Source organism: Ambystoma mexicanum, chromosome 4p (assembly GCF_040938575.1).
Source record: "Ambystoma mexicanum isolate Mex_15411 chromosome 4p, UKY_AmexF1_1, whole genome shotgun sequence".
Taxonomy (NCBI): domain Eukaryota; kingdom Metazoa; phylum Chordata; class Amphibia; order Caudata; family Ambystomatidae; genus Ambystoma; species Ambystoma mexicanum.
The window spans coordinates 784,201,790-784,214,049 of record NC_090927.1 but is presented as its reverse complement, the minus strand read 5'-3'; the positions used below and the strand labels follow the sequence as shown (position 1 = coordinate 784,214,049).

Here is a 12,260-nt window from a genome sequence, read left to right as displayed (position 1 = left end):
TATTGAGTCTCTTACAATCAGTAGGCTTTCATGTATTCGTCTGCCTGGGACTGCGCACGTCTGGTCTGGATGCACTAAGTGCCTGATTACTGCTCTTAGTCTGTTAGCAATGACTTTAGCTAATATTTTGTAATCTGCATTTAGTAATGTTATCGGTCTCCAGTTTTTGACGTCCGCTTTGTCTCCTTTTTTGTATAGCAAAGTGATGATCCCCTGTTTCATGCTGGGGGCTAGCTCTCTAGTTTGAAAGACCACGTTTACTAGCTCCAGTACTGCCGGTCCTAGGATGTCCCAGAAGGTGCTATACCATTCGCATGGTAAGCCATCGCTTCCTGGTGTTTTCCTCTTGGCAGCACTCATCACTGCTTTGTGTATTTCTTGTAACGTGAAAGGCTCAATCATGTCTGCTTTTTGATCGGTACTTATGTTGTCTTGAACAGCTCTCTCAAACTCACTTGTCTGTTCTTCGTCCAACTGTTTTGGAGAATACAAGTCTGCGTAAAAGGATTGTGCTACTTCTAGCAACCCTGATACCGTGTTCCTTGTCTTCTCTCTTGAGTCTCTGAATTCAGTAGGTAAAACCTTCTGATGTTGTGCTGCTTTGAAGAAGAAACGTGTGCATTTCTCGTTCTCTTCAAATTCTTTCACCCTAGAGTTGAAGATAATAGTCCTTCCTTTATCATGCATCCATTTCTGGATTTTTTCTTTTACGTCCTCGAGGTCATCTTGGACGTCTACCCCTCTCTCTTGCAGAAGGTGTAGGGTTTGTTGTGTGCCTAACAGGTTCCTGTAAGTCTCGTTCCGTTTTCTTGCTGCTATATGTCCGCTTTTTTTAAAGAACTCTCTGGTTCTTTCTTTGATGTCCTCCCACCACTCTCTTTTGTCTTCGTATAACATATGTTGGGATACCCACTCTTTTAGCAATGGTCTGTATTTTTTACAGGTTGTTTCGTCCTGCAAGAGGTTTACGTTAAGTGACCATGCGTTGCGTTGTTTTGGGGGGTATTCCTTTAATGTTACTTCCGTGGTGATTAGGTGGTGGTCTGAGAACAGGTTCGGTTTCACTTCGGTTTTGTTTATCCCAAAGTTCTTAGATGTGAATATAAAGTCTATACGGGACTGTACCAACCCGTTTTCAGCCCTATATGTTAAGGCTGTCCCCGGTGTATTGGTAGATGCGTGTGTATCATTTAAGTTTAAGTCACTTATGATACTTTTGAGTATTTTGGACGATGGGTCTCGGTTCTTCGACGTTGCTTGTGAACCGGTCCGCACTCGATCCTCTTTTTGTATTGTGCAATTGAAATCCCCCGCTATGATCAAAGGGGTGTTTCCAGTGCAAAAGTTGCGTAGTTCTTGTAACAGAGCTATGCGTTCTTGTTTCTTTGCATCTGCATATACACTCACGAGGTTGTGTTGGATACCGTGCCATGAGAAAAGCACCTGTAGTATCCGTCCAGGATGTATTTCCACATACTTTATGTTCGTGGCTGCGTGTGTTTTGAACAAGATTGCTGTACCCGCGTTCTTGTTTATGTTGGAGCCTGACCAAAAGGATGGTCCGCTTGTCCAATCTTTTCCCCATCCTTTGTTGGTTGCGTCCCAGCTTAGACCACATTCCTGTAGACAAAAGATGTCACACGGTACTGTGGTTAAGTATGCTAATAGCGTCAGTCTTTTTGTGATATTATTTATGCTTCTTACGTTTAGTGTTGCTATTTTTAGACCCCCCATTATTATTTTTTGGGTTGTGTTGTTCTGCCTTCTCTTTGGCTCGATCTGCTCCTCGCTCTGGAGGCTTCTTTTTCCATCTTTCTAAAAGCAGAAGGTGTTCTGTGTAAACTGTCTGTGTTTTCTTCTTCCTCATTGTCTGAGTTTTCCGATGAGTCACTAAGACATTCCATGGGTGTGTAGGACTCTTCTCTTGTGTCCCTTGTGTCCCTGTCGTGTGTATCCTTCTTGCTTTGTTCTGTGTTTGTTGGGGTGTTGTTTCTGCTTCTTGCTGTGTTGGATCTTTTTCTATGCTTTTTCCTTTGCGTTGTCCATCCTTCGTCCTCTTTGTTTTGGGCAAATATGTGTTTTGTCTTAGTTGCTAACGCTTCGCCCGCCTCTACTACCTGTTGTAGTTCGGCTAGGTTCGGGGTTAGCGATAGTCTTATGTGCTCCGCTTCTTGGGAGAGTTGGGTCTCTTCTACTTCTGTTTTGTCATGCATTTCTGGTAAGGGAGGTGTTTTTTCACTATTTGTCTTGTTATACCCGAAGTCTTTCGGTGATAGAAAGGGTAACACACTTGGGTGCGGCAATGCCGGGTTTGGAAGTCCGGCTTGGCTTTTCTCGCTCCCTCTATTTTTTAGATGACTCAGGATAACTTCGCTGCTTAGCGTGTTGTTTGTTGCTCCTTTTTGCATGTCTGTTCTCTCTTTGTCCTTGTTTGTACTACTACACTTGATCTTAGCCAAAAGGCCGAGAAGCGATGCCCCGAAAGGGTCCGTCGGAAAGAGCGCTGCTCGGCAGCTCCCCCGCTGACTCGGAGTCGCCCTCTGCCGTAGACTCCCAGGCACCTCGGAGGCGGCCGGGCCTAGCGTGCGTTTGCATGAAAGACCAGCAGCCCCGGGTCCGTTTTTGCATGGCTCCGCCCCCACATCTCCAGCAGCCTCGCTGCCAGGGCCCAAAGTCACCCCGAGCTGCCCGGGGGGCAGGCTCCTCCGAGCGCCCACCTTAGATAAGGCTTGGCCGTTCGTGGCCGGCAGGGGCCGGCAGGGGCGAGGAAGGAAGGAAGGAAGGAAGCAGGGCAAGGACAGTGTCCCCCATGCTCTCCTCCTCCTCCGGCTGGCTGGCTGGCTGGCTGGCTGGCTGGCTGGCTGGCTGGCGGCTCCCCTGAAAAAGGAGCCAAACGGCAGACTTTTTTCCTTCCGACAACTTGCTCCAAGACACGGAATGTTCAACAGGACATCTAAACAAAAAAGAAGGAAGAAAGGGAAAAAAAAAAATAAATAAATAAAAAAAATAATTTGCATAAGTACAGATATATTTTGCCGTGTGTGCTCTTCTTTTTCAAGAATCGCCCAAGTCTTTCTTTTTGACAGCTTTGTTTTCCCCGAGTGGGGAAGTGCACCAGTCCTGGAGGTACTGCAATACCAGGTTGATGCGTGGAGTGGACAGAGCAAGCTCCCATTCCATCTCCCTGTTCCAAAAATCAATTTAATATATGGTCCCCAGATAGAGGACGTATCAGATATTAAACTGATAAGAACAGATTTTTTTTTTTTTTTTTTTGAACGGTCTCCACATCTCCCCTTACAACCGTCCCTTTCCTCCAGCAAAGTAGTATATACTACTTGCGACTATACGCCAATTAGTTCTCGAATTAAAAGATTTTCACGAATTAAAATTGAATTTGGTTAAAAAACTGTCAAAAAGAAAGACTTTGAGCAAACTGCTCTCCCTAACCCAGATTAGTTAAATAGTTAACGTTCTCCAGTTGTCTTGTTGCCAAATGTTTTGTGCCTCTTGTTTGCCCTTGACTTTGGCATCAAGACAGTAATATGTGTATAAAAAACACAACGCTAACTTTACACACTCCTCTGGAGTGATGTTTTTGTGCTGTAGCACTAGTAATGTTCTGGCCTTCCATAAGGCTTCTTTCGTTGCTGATGTAATTTGGTGAAAAAGAATTTTCTCTTGTTTCCCTCCTCCCTCCTGTATCCCTGTCAAGATGGATTCGAACGTCAGGGTCTGTTCTCCTGTGATTGCAAAAATCAGTGTTTCCAGTTTTTCCCACACTTGTTTTGCAAATGCACAATTCCACACAAAGTGTAGTGTTGATTCGTCCTGAGCGCATTGCTCTCTAGGGCATGTTGCTTTTTTGGCCAGTTTTCTTCTGTGCATAAAGGCTTTCAATGGCAGTGCATTTGTGAGTAGCTGCCAGTTTATGTCCCTCTGCGCGTTCGTTACTCTTGCCTTTGAAAAAGTTTTCCACACTTTGTCCAGTTTATTTCCCCCTAGGTTACCCACTGGTTCCGGGGTTTCATTTAGCCTTTTTTGTTTTAGTATGTCTCTGGGTTCCACCCATATTTTCGTTAAGAGTTCTTGATCCTCCACTGTTGACAGGAAATTGCCGAAGCTTTTGTAAAAGCGAGGTGTCTCCATTGCTTTTGGCAGTGTGTTAAAGCGATGCCCCGAAAGGGTCCGTCGGAAAGAGCGCTGCTCGGCAGCTCCCCCGCTGACTCGGAGTCGCCCTCTGCCGTAGACTCCCAGGCACCTCGGAGGCGGCCGGGCCTAGCGTGCGTTTGCATGAAAGACCAGCAGCCCCGGGTCCGTTTTTGCATGGCTCCGCCCCCACATCTCCAGCAGCCTCGCTGCCAGGGCCCAAAGTCACCCCGAGCTGCCCGGGGGGCAGGCTCCTCCGAGCGCCCACCTTAGATAAGGCTTGGCCGTTCGTGGCCGGCAGGGGCCGGCAGGGGCGAGGAAGGAAGGAAGGAAGGAAGCAGGGCAAGGACAGTGTCCCCCATGCTCTCCTCCTCCTCCGGCTGGCTGGCTGGCTGGCTGGCTGGCTGGCTGGCTGGCGGCTCCCCTGAAAAAGGAGCCAAACGGCAGACTTTTTTCCTTCCGACAACTTGCTCCAAGACACGGAATGTTCAACAGGACATCTAAACAAAAAAGAAGGAAGAAAGGGAAAAAAAAAAATAAATAAATAAAAAAAATAATTTGCATAAGTACAGATATATTTTGCCGTGTGTGCTCTTCTTTTTCAAGAATCGCCCAAGTCTTTCTTTTTGACAGCTTTGTTTTCCCCGAGTGGGGAAGTGCACCAGTCCTGGAGGTACTGCAATACCAGGTTGATGCGTGGAGTGGACAGAGCAAGCTCCCATTCCATCTCCCTGTTCCAAAAATCAATTTAATATATGGTCCCCAGATAGAGGACGTATCAGATATTAAACTGATAAGAACAGATTTTTTTTTTTTTTTTTTTTTTTTTTTTTTTCTTACGGTCTCCACATCTCCCCTTACAACCGTCCCTTTCCTCCAGCAAAGTAGTATATACTACTTGTGACTATACGCCAATTAGTTCTCGAATTAAAGGATTTTCACGAATTAAAATTGAATTTGGTTAAAAAACTGTCAAAAAGAAAGACTTTGAGCAAACTGCTCTCCCTAACCCAGATTAGTTAAATAGTTAACGTTCTCCAGTTGTCTTGTTGCCAAATGTTTTGTGCCTCTTGTTTGCCCTTGACTTTGGCATCAAGACAGTAATATGTGTATAAAAAACACAACGCTAACTTTACACACTCCTCTGGAGTGATGTTTTTGTGCTGTAGCACTAGTAATGTTCTGGCCTTCCATAAGGCTTCTTTCGTTGCTGATGTAATTTGGTGAAAAAGAATTTTCTCTTGTTTCCCTCCTCCCTCCTGTATCCCTGTCAAGATGGATTCGAACGTCAGGGTCTGTTCTCCTGTGATTGCAAAAATCAGTGTTTCCAGTTTTTCCCACACTTGTTTTGCAAATGCACAATTCCACACAAAGTGTAGTGTTGATTCGTCCTGAGCGCATTGCTCTCTAGGGCATGTTGCTTTTTTGGCCAGTTTTCTTCTGTGCATAAAGGCTTTCAATGGCAGTGCATTTGTGAGTAGCTGCCAGTTTATGTCCCTCTGCGCGTTCGTTACTCTTGCCTTTGAAAAAGTTTTCCACACTTTGTCCAGTTTATTTCCCCCTAGGTTACCCACTGGTTCCGGGGTTTCATTTAGCCTTTTTTGTTTTAGTATGTCTCTGGGTTCCACCCATATTTTCGTTAAGAGTTCTTGATCCTCCACTGTTGACAGGAAATTGCCGAAGCTTTTGTAAAAGCGAGGTGTCTCCATTGCTTTTGGCAGTGTGTTGCTTCTCGGTATGATTTTGTGTCTTTCCAGTATGTTCGCTGTTGCATACCTTATGAAGTGCACTGCCATTGATGCCGAGTGTTTCAGTGTGTTTAGGCAAAACCCTACGTAGTGTCCTGTAAGGAAGCTTTGTATTTCCGGTACGCCTCTTCCTCCTCTCTCCTTTATCTTGTACATTGTCTTTCTCGCTACTCGATCCATCTTCGAGTTCCATAGGAAATGGAACATTAGTCTTTGTATTTTTTGTGCTTGTTTCATTTTTGGAGGAAAGATCAGTGCTAGGAACAGCAGTATTGGGAGAAAGACCGCTTTCATGAGTAGCACCTTTCCTTCCATCGTGAGCTGTCTCAGTGCCCAGAAGTTGATTTTGTTCTCTATTTTTTTGGTTGTGTTTTCCCATTGTTTTGTCCCGTCCATCTGTTTGTCAAACTGTAGTCCCAGTATTTTCAAACTGTCTTCTGTTTTGTGTATCGGGCATGGTGTGAGGTTGTTCCATGTTCCAATGGTTAGTAGTTGGCACTTGTGTTTGTTTAGTTTGAATCCTGCCGCTTTGCAAAAAAGTTCAGTCTGCGACACGACTTGGTTTACGGATTTGGCGTCTTTGCATAAAGCTGTCACGTCGTCCATGTACCCAATGGTCTTTACTTGTTCCGGGGTCCCTGGTACTGGGGCTCCTGTTATGTCTTTGTGTGACCTCAATCTGATGTGTAAAGGTTCCACTGCACAGATGTATAAAAGTGCTGATAGGGGACATCCCTGCCTGACCCCTGATAATATTGGGATTTGTTCAGTCAACTCCCCGTTGATGCGGACTTGACTGTAGACTCCAGCGTATAGCGTGGAGATGTGTGTTAAAAAGGGTTTAGGGCAACCCATTTTCTCCATTATCTTCAACATGAATGGGTGAGAGACTCTGTCGTATGCCTTTTCAAAATCTAGGCTTAGAACCCCCAAAGGCGTTCCTCGATCTTTTGCTGATTGTATTGAGTCTCTTACAATCAGTAGGCTTTCATGTATTCGTCTGCCTGGGACTGCGCACGTCTGGTCTGGATGCACTAAGTGCCTGATTACTGCTCTTAGTCTGTTAGCAATGACTTTAGCTAATATTTTGTAATCTGCATTTAGTAATGTTATCGGTCTCCAGTTTTTGACGTCCGCTTTGTCTCCTTTTTTGTATAGCAAAGTGATGATCCCCTGTTTCATGCTGGGGGCTAGCTCTCTAGTTTGAAAGACCACGTTTACTAGCTCCAGTACTGCCGGTCCTAGGATGTCCCAGAAGGTGCTATACCATTCGCATGGTAAGCCATCGCTTCCTGGTGTTTTCCTCTTGGCAGCACTCATCACTGCTTTGTGTATTTCTTGTAACGTGAAAGGCTCAATCATGTCTGCTTTTTGATCGGTACTTATGTTGTCTTGAACAGCTCTCTCAAACTCACTTGTCTGTTCTTCGTCCAACTGTTTTGGAGAATACAAGTCTGCGTAAAAGGATTGTGCTACTTCTAGCAACCCTGATACCGTGTTCCTTGTCTTCTCTCTTGAGTCTCTGAATTCAGTAGGTAAAACCTTCTGATGTTGTGCTGCTTTGAAGAAGAAACGTGTGCATTTCTCGTTCTCTTCAAATTCTTTCACCCTAGAGTTGAAGATAATAGTCCTTCCTTTATCATGCATCCATTTCTGGATTTTTTCTTTTACGTCCTCGAGGTCATCTTGGACGTCTACCCCTCTCTCTTGCAGAAGGTGTAGGGTTTGTTGTGTGCCTAACAGGTTCCTGTAAGTCTCGTTCCGTTTTCTTGCTGCTATATGTCCGCTTTTTTTAAAGAACTCTCTGGTTCTTTCTTTGATGTCCTCCCACCACTCTCTTTTGTCTTCGTATAACATATGTTGGGATACCCACTCTTTTAGCAATGGTCTGTATTTTTTACAGGTTGTTTCGTCCTGCAAGAGGTTTACGTTAAGTGACCATGCGTTGCGTTGTTTTGGGGGGTATTCCTTTAATGTTACTTCCGTGGTGATTAGGTGGTGGTCTGAGAACAGGTTCGGTTTCACTTCGGTTTTGTTTATCCCAAAGTTCTTAGATGTGAATATAAAGTCTATACGGGACTGTACCAACCCGTTTTCAGCCCTATATGTTAAGGCTGTCCCCGGTGTATTGGTAGATGCGTGTGTATCATTTAAGTTTAAGTCACTTATGATACTTTTGAGTATTTTGGACGATGGGTCTCGGTTCTTCGACGTTGCTTGTGAACCGGTCCGCACTCGATCCTCTTTTTGTATTGTGCAATTGAAATCCCCCGCTATGATCAAAGGGGTGTTTCCAGTGCAAAAGTTGCGTAGTTCTTGTAACAGAGCTATGCGTTCTTGTTTCTTTGCATCTGCATATACACTCACGAGGTTGTGTTGGATACCGTGCCATGAGAAAAGCACCTGTAGTATCCGTCCAGGATGTATTTCCACATACTTTATGTTCGTGGCTGCGTGTGTTTTGAACAAGATTGCTGTACCCGCGTTCTTGTTTATGTTGGAGCCTGACCAAAAGGATGGTCCGCTTGTCCAATCTTTTCCCCATCCTTTGTTGGTTGCGTCCCAGCTTAGACCACATTCCTGTAGACAAAAGATGTCACACGGTACTGTGGTTAAGTATGCTAATAGCGTCAGTCTTTTTGTGATATTATTTATGCTTCTTACGTTTAGTGTTGCTATTTTTAGACCCCCCATTATTATTTTTTGGGTTGTGTTGTTCTGCCTTCTCTTTGGCTCGATCTGCTCCTCGCTCTGGAGGCTTCTTTTTCCATCTTTCTAAAAGCAGAAGGTGTTCTGTGTAAACTGTCTGTGTTTTCTTCTTCCTCATTGTCTGAGTTTTCCGATGAGTCACTAAGACATTCCATGGGTGTGTAGGACTCTTCTCTTGTGTCCCTTGTGTCCCTGTCGTGTGTATCCTTCTTGCTTTGTTCTGTGTTTGTTGGGGTGTTGTTTCTGCTTCTTGCTGTGTTGGATCTTTTTCTATGCTTTTTCCTTTGCGTTGTCCATCCTTCGTCCTCTTTGTTTTGGGCAAATATGTGTTTTGTCTTAGTTGCTAACGCTTCGCCCGCCTCTACTACCTGTTGTAGTTCGGCTAGGTTCGGGGTTAGCGATAGTCTTATGTGCTCCGCTTCTTGGGAGAGTTGGGTCTCTTCTACTTCTGTTTTGTCATGCATTTCTGGTAAGGGAGGTGTTTTTTCACTATTTGTCTTGTTATACCCGAAGTCTTTCGGTGATAGAAAGGGTAACACACTTGGGTGCGGCAATGCCGGGTTTGGAAGTCCGGCTTGGCTTTTCTCGCTCCCTCTATTTTTTAGATGACTCAGGATAACTTCGCTGCTTAGCGTGTTGTTTGTTGCTCCTTTTTGCATGTCTGTTCTCTCTTTGTCCTTGTTTGTACTACTTTCGCTTCCTGAGTCGAAGCTCGACACAATGAGCCCTGGGGTGCCACTTTTTTTGTTTTTGTCTTGTTTTTGGGCTCCACTCGTGCTCAGGATATTTTTTACCACGAATGCAGGAAAAATTCCCTTTCTCCATGCTTCGCTGGTGTTTTGGTCGTTTTCGCCACTAGGGGGCGTTTTGGTGCTTTTCCCTTGTTCTTCTACGCTCATCAGGCTCTCATTTGGGCTCTCCGCCTGAGCGAGCGCTTCTTTCTGTTTTTCCCCTTTCTCTGAAGTGGATGCATTCTCCTCTCTACATCTAGGTGGCGTGTTAGTTGGATGCTCCTGTCTGGATGCACCCGCTTCCATCGCCTCGCTTTTTTCTTCCTGAGTCTTGTCTGCGGTCACGCTTTTGTGTGTTTGTGTCGTTATGAATGCTTTAGGTCCCAATAATTTGGCTTCTCTTGAAGCTGTAGGGTCATTATTCATGGCTTCGCATAAATTGTCTTGTGCGCTTTTCTCCTGCTGCAAAAGTTCATTTAGGTCGAAATCCACATGCATATTTTCCAGCTCTTCTTCTGCGCTTATTTCTCCCGTCCTTTTGACCGTCTGCGCATATGATAATTTGCGCTGTGGACATATTTCTGCATAATGTCCTTTTTGCTGACACTCGGTGCATTGTATTGGTTTGTCACAGGCTGCCACCTTGTGACTTCTGCTTGCGCAATTTTTGCAAGCGTCTTTTGGGCAAAATTGCTTCACGTGACCAAAGTTTCTGCAAAATCTGCAGAATAAAGGCTGACTCGGGTAATATAGGTATCCTTTATGTTTGTTGAATTCAAACATGGCTGGTGGGTGTCTAAGTCCCCCTATGCCATTTGCATCTTTTCTCAATACCACTGTGAATCTTCTATTCCCATTAAAGATATTATATTTGTTCTTTAATGGGTATCCTCCTTTGACTTCTTCACAATAGGTGCTTAGCCATCCAGTTATTGCTTCCACTGAAACAAAGGGATTATACATATGCACCGTCAGTGGTGTATCTTGGCGCACATGACATAATTCTATTTTAACTCCATCAAGTGTTGGATTCGGTATTTTAGAATTTTCGTGGGCTGTAATCGCCGCCGCTTCATCTATAAATGTTATGTCATAAGCATTGGCATTCTTGTGCTCTTGTATGCAGAACAGGCTGCTTTTTTGAACTTTTAAGGTTTCAATTAAAATTTGTTTGATTACATAATCAAAATCTTTTTCCTGGCTGACATTGTGATCAACAGTTATTCTGATCGAATGTCTTAATTCTGTGGCAGGAGGTATACTCCTTGGTATTTTGTCCATTTTGGAGAAAAAAGTCTTTCTACTGAAAAGGAATCATTCTGTCTGTTTTCTTGCATAAAATTAGCATAAAGCTTAAACAAAAATAGAACTCCTGTGGAAGGAAAAAGATTCGGGTCTATCTTTCCAGTCCGATTCGGGGTCAGGCCCCTAGGCGGACTGCGTACCGTTGCCCACCTCGCGGCGCGGGGGTGTGACAACACACTTCTGCTGGGCTCTCTGTTGTGCAAGAGAGAGCTTAAGTCATTGTGTAGTTGTGATTGTATAAATCGCCAAACTTTCCTGGAGATAAAACCTCCCTTGAAAAGGGCTCAAAACACAAAATATACTACACTTGATCTTAGCTACTACACTTGATCTTAGCCAAAAGGCCGAGAAGCGATGCCCCGAAAGGGTCCGTCGGAAAGAGCGCTGCTCGGCAGCTCCCCCGCTGACTCGGAGTCGCCCTCTGCCGTAGACTCCCAGGCACCTCGGAGGCGGCCGGGCCTAGCGTGCGTTTGCATGAAAGACCAGCAGCCCCGGGTCCGTTTTTGCATGGCTCCGCCCCCACATCTCCAGCAGCCTCGCTGCCAGGGCCCAAAGTCACCCCGAGCTGCCCGGGGGGCAGGCTCCTCCGAGCGCCCACCTTAGATAAGGCTTGGCCGTTCGTGGCCGGCAGGGGCCGGCAGGGGCGAGGAAGGAAGGAAGGAAGGAAGCAGGGCAAGGACAGTGTCCCCCATGCTCTCCTCCTCCTCCGGCTGGCTGGCTGGCTGGCTGGCTGGCTGGCTGGCTGGCGGCTCCCCTGAAAAAGGAGCCAAACGGCAGACTTTTTTCCTTCCGACAACTTGCTCCAAGACACGGAATGTTCAACAGGACATCTAAACAAAAAAGAAGGAAGAAAGGGAAAAAAAAAAATAAATAAATAAAAAAAATAATTTGCATAAGTACAGATATATTTTGCCGTGTGTGCTCTTCTTTTTCAAGAATCGCCCAAGTCTTTCTTTTTGACAGCTTTGTTTTCCCCGAGTGGGGAAGTGCACCAGTCCTGGAGGTACTGCAATACCAGGTTGATGCGTGGAGTGGACAGAGCAAGCTCCCATTCCATCTCCCTGTTCCAAAAATCAATTTAATATATGGTCCCCAGATAGAGGACGTATCAGATATTAAACTGATAAGAACAGATACTACACTTGATCTTAGCCAAAAGGCCGAGAAGCGATGCCCCGAAAGGGTCCGTCGGAAAGAGCGCTGCTCGGCAGCTCCCCCGCTGACTCGGAGTCGCCCTCTGCCGTAGACTCCCAGGCACCTCGGAGGCGGCCGGGCCTAGCGTGCGTTTGCATGAAAGACCAGCAGCCCCGGGTCCGTTTTTGCATGGCTCCGCCCCCACATCTCCAGCAGCCTCGCTGCCAGGGCCCAAAGTCACCCCGAGCTGCCCGGGGGGCAGGCTCCTCCGAGCGCCCACCTTAGATAAGGCTTGGCCGTTCGTGGCCGGCAGGGGCCGGCAGGGGCGAGGAAGGAAGGAAGGAAGGAAGCAGGGCAAGGACAGTGTCCCCCATGCTCTCCTCCTCCTCCGGCTGGCTGGCTGGCTGGCTGGCTGGCTGGCTGGCTGGCTGGCGGCTCCCCTGAAAAAGGAGCCAAACGGCAGACTTTTTTCCTTCCGACAACT

General features: G+C 46.0%; 1 non-coding gene and 3 pseudogenes across 1 annotated transcript; all 4 read right to left on the bottom strand.

Annotated features, from left to right (window-relative positions):
- Nucleotides 1–3,104: 3,104 nt before the first annotated feature.
- Nucleotides 3,105–3,285, bottom strand: LOC138460363 (U2 spliceosomal RNA; annotated as a pseudogene).
- Nucleotides 3,286–4,800: 1,515 nt separating this feature from the next.
- Nucleotides 4,801–4,971, bottom strand: LOC138460391 (U2 spliceosomal RNA; annotated as a pseudogene).
- A 5,877-nt stretch (nt 4,972–10,848) lies between these two features.
- LOC138460421 (U2 spliceosomal RNA) lies at nt 10,849–10,998 on the bottom strand (annotated as a pseudogene).
- A 625-nt stretch (nt 10,999–11,623) lies between these two features.
- LOC138460335 (U2 spliceosomal RNA) lies at nt 11,624–11,814 on the bottom strand. Its single transcript, XR_011263103.1, has one exon. It is a non-coding gene; the product is annotated as a U2 spliceosomal RNA (small nuclear RNA).
- Between the last annotated feature and the right edge of the window lie 446 nt (nt 11,815–12,260).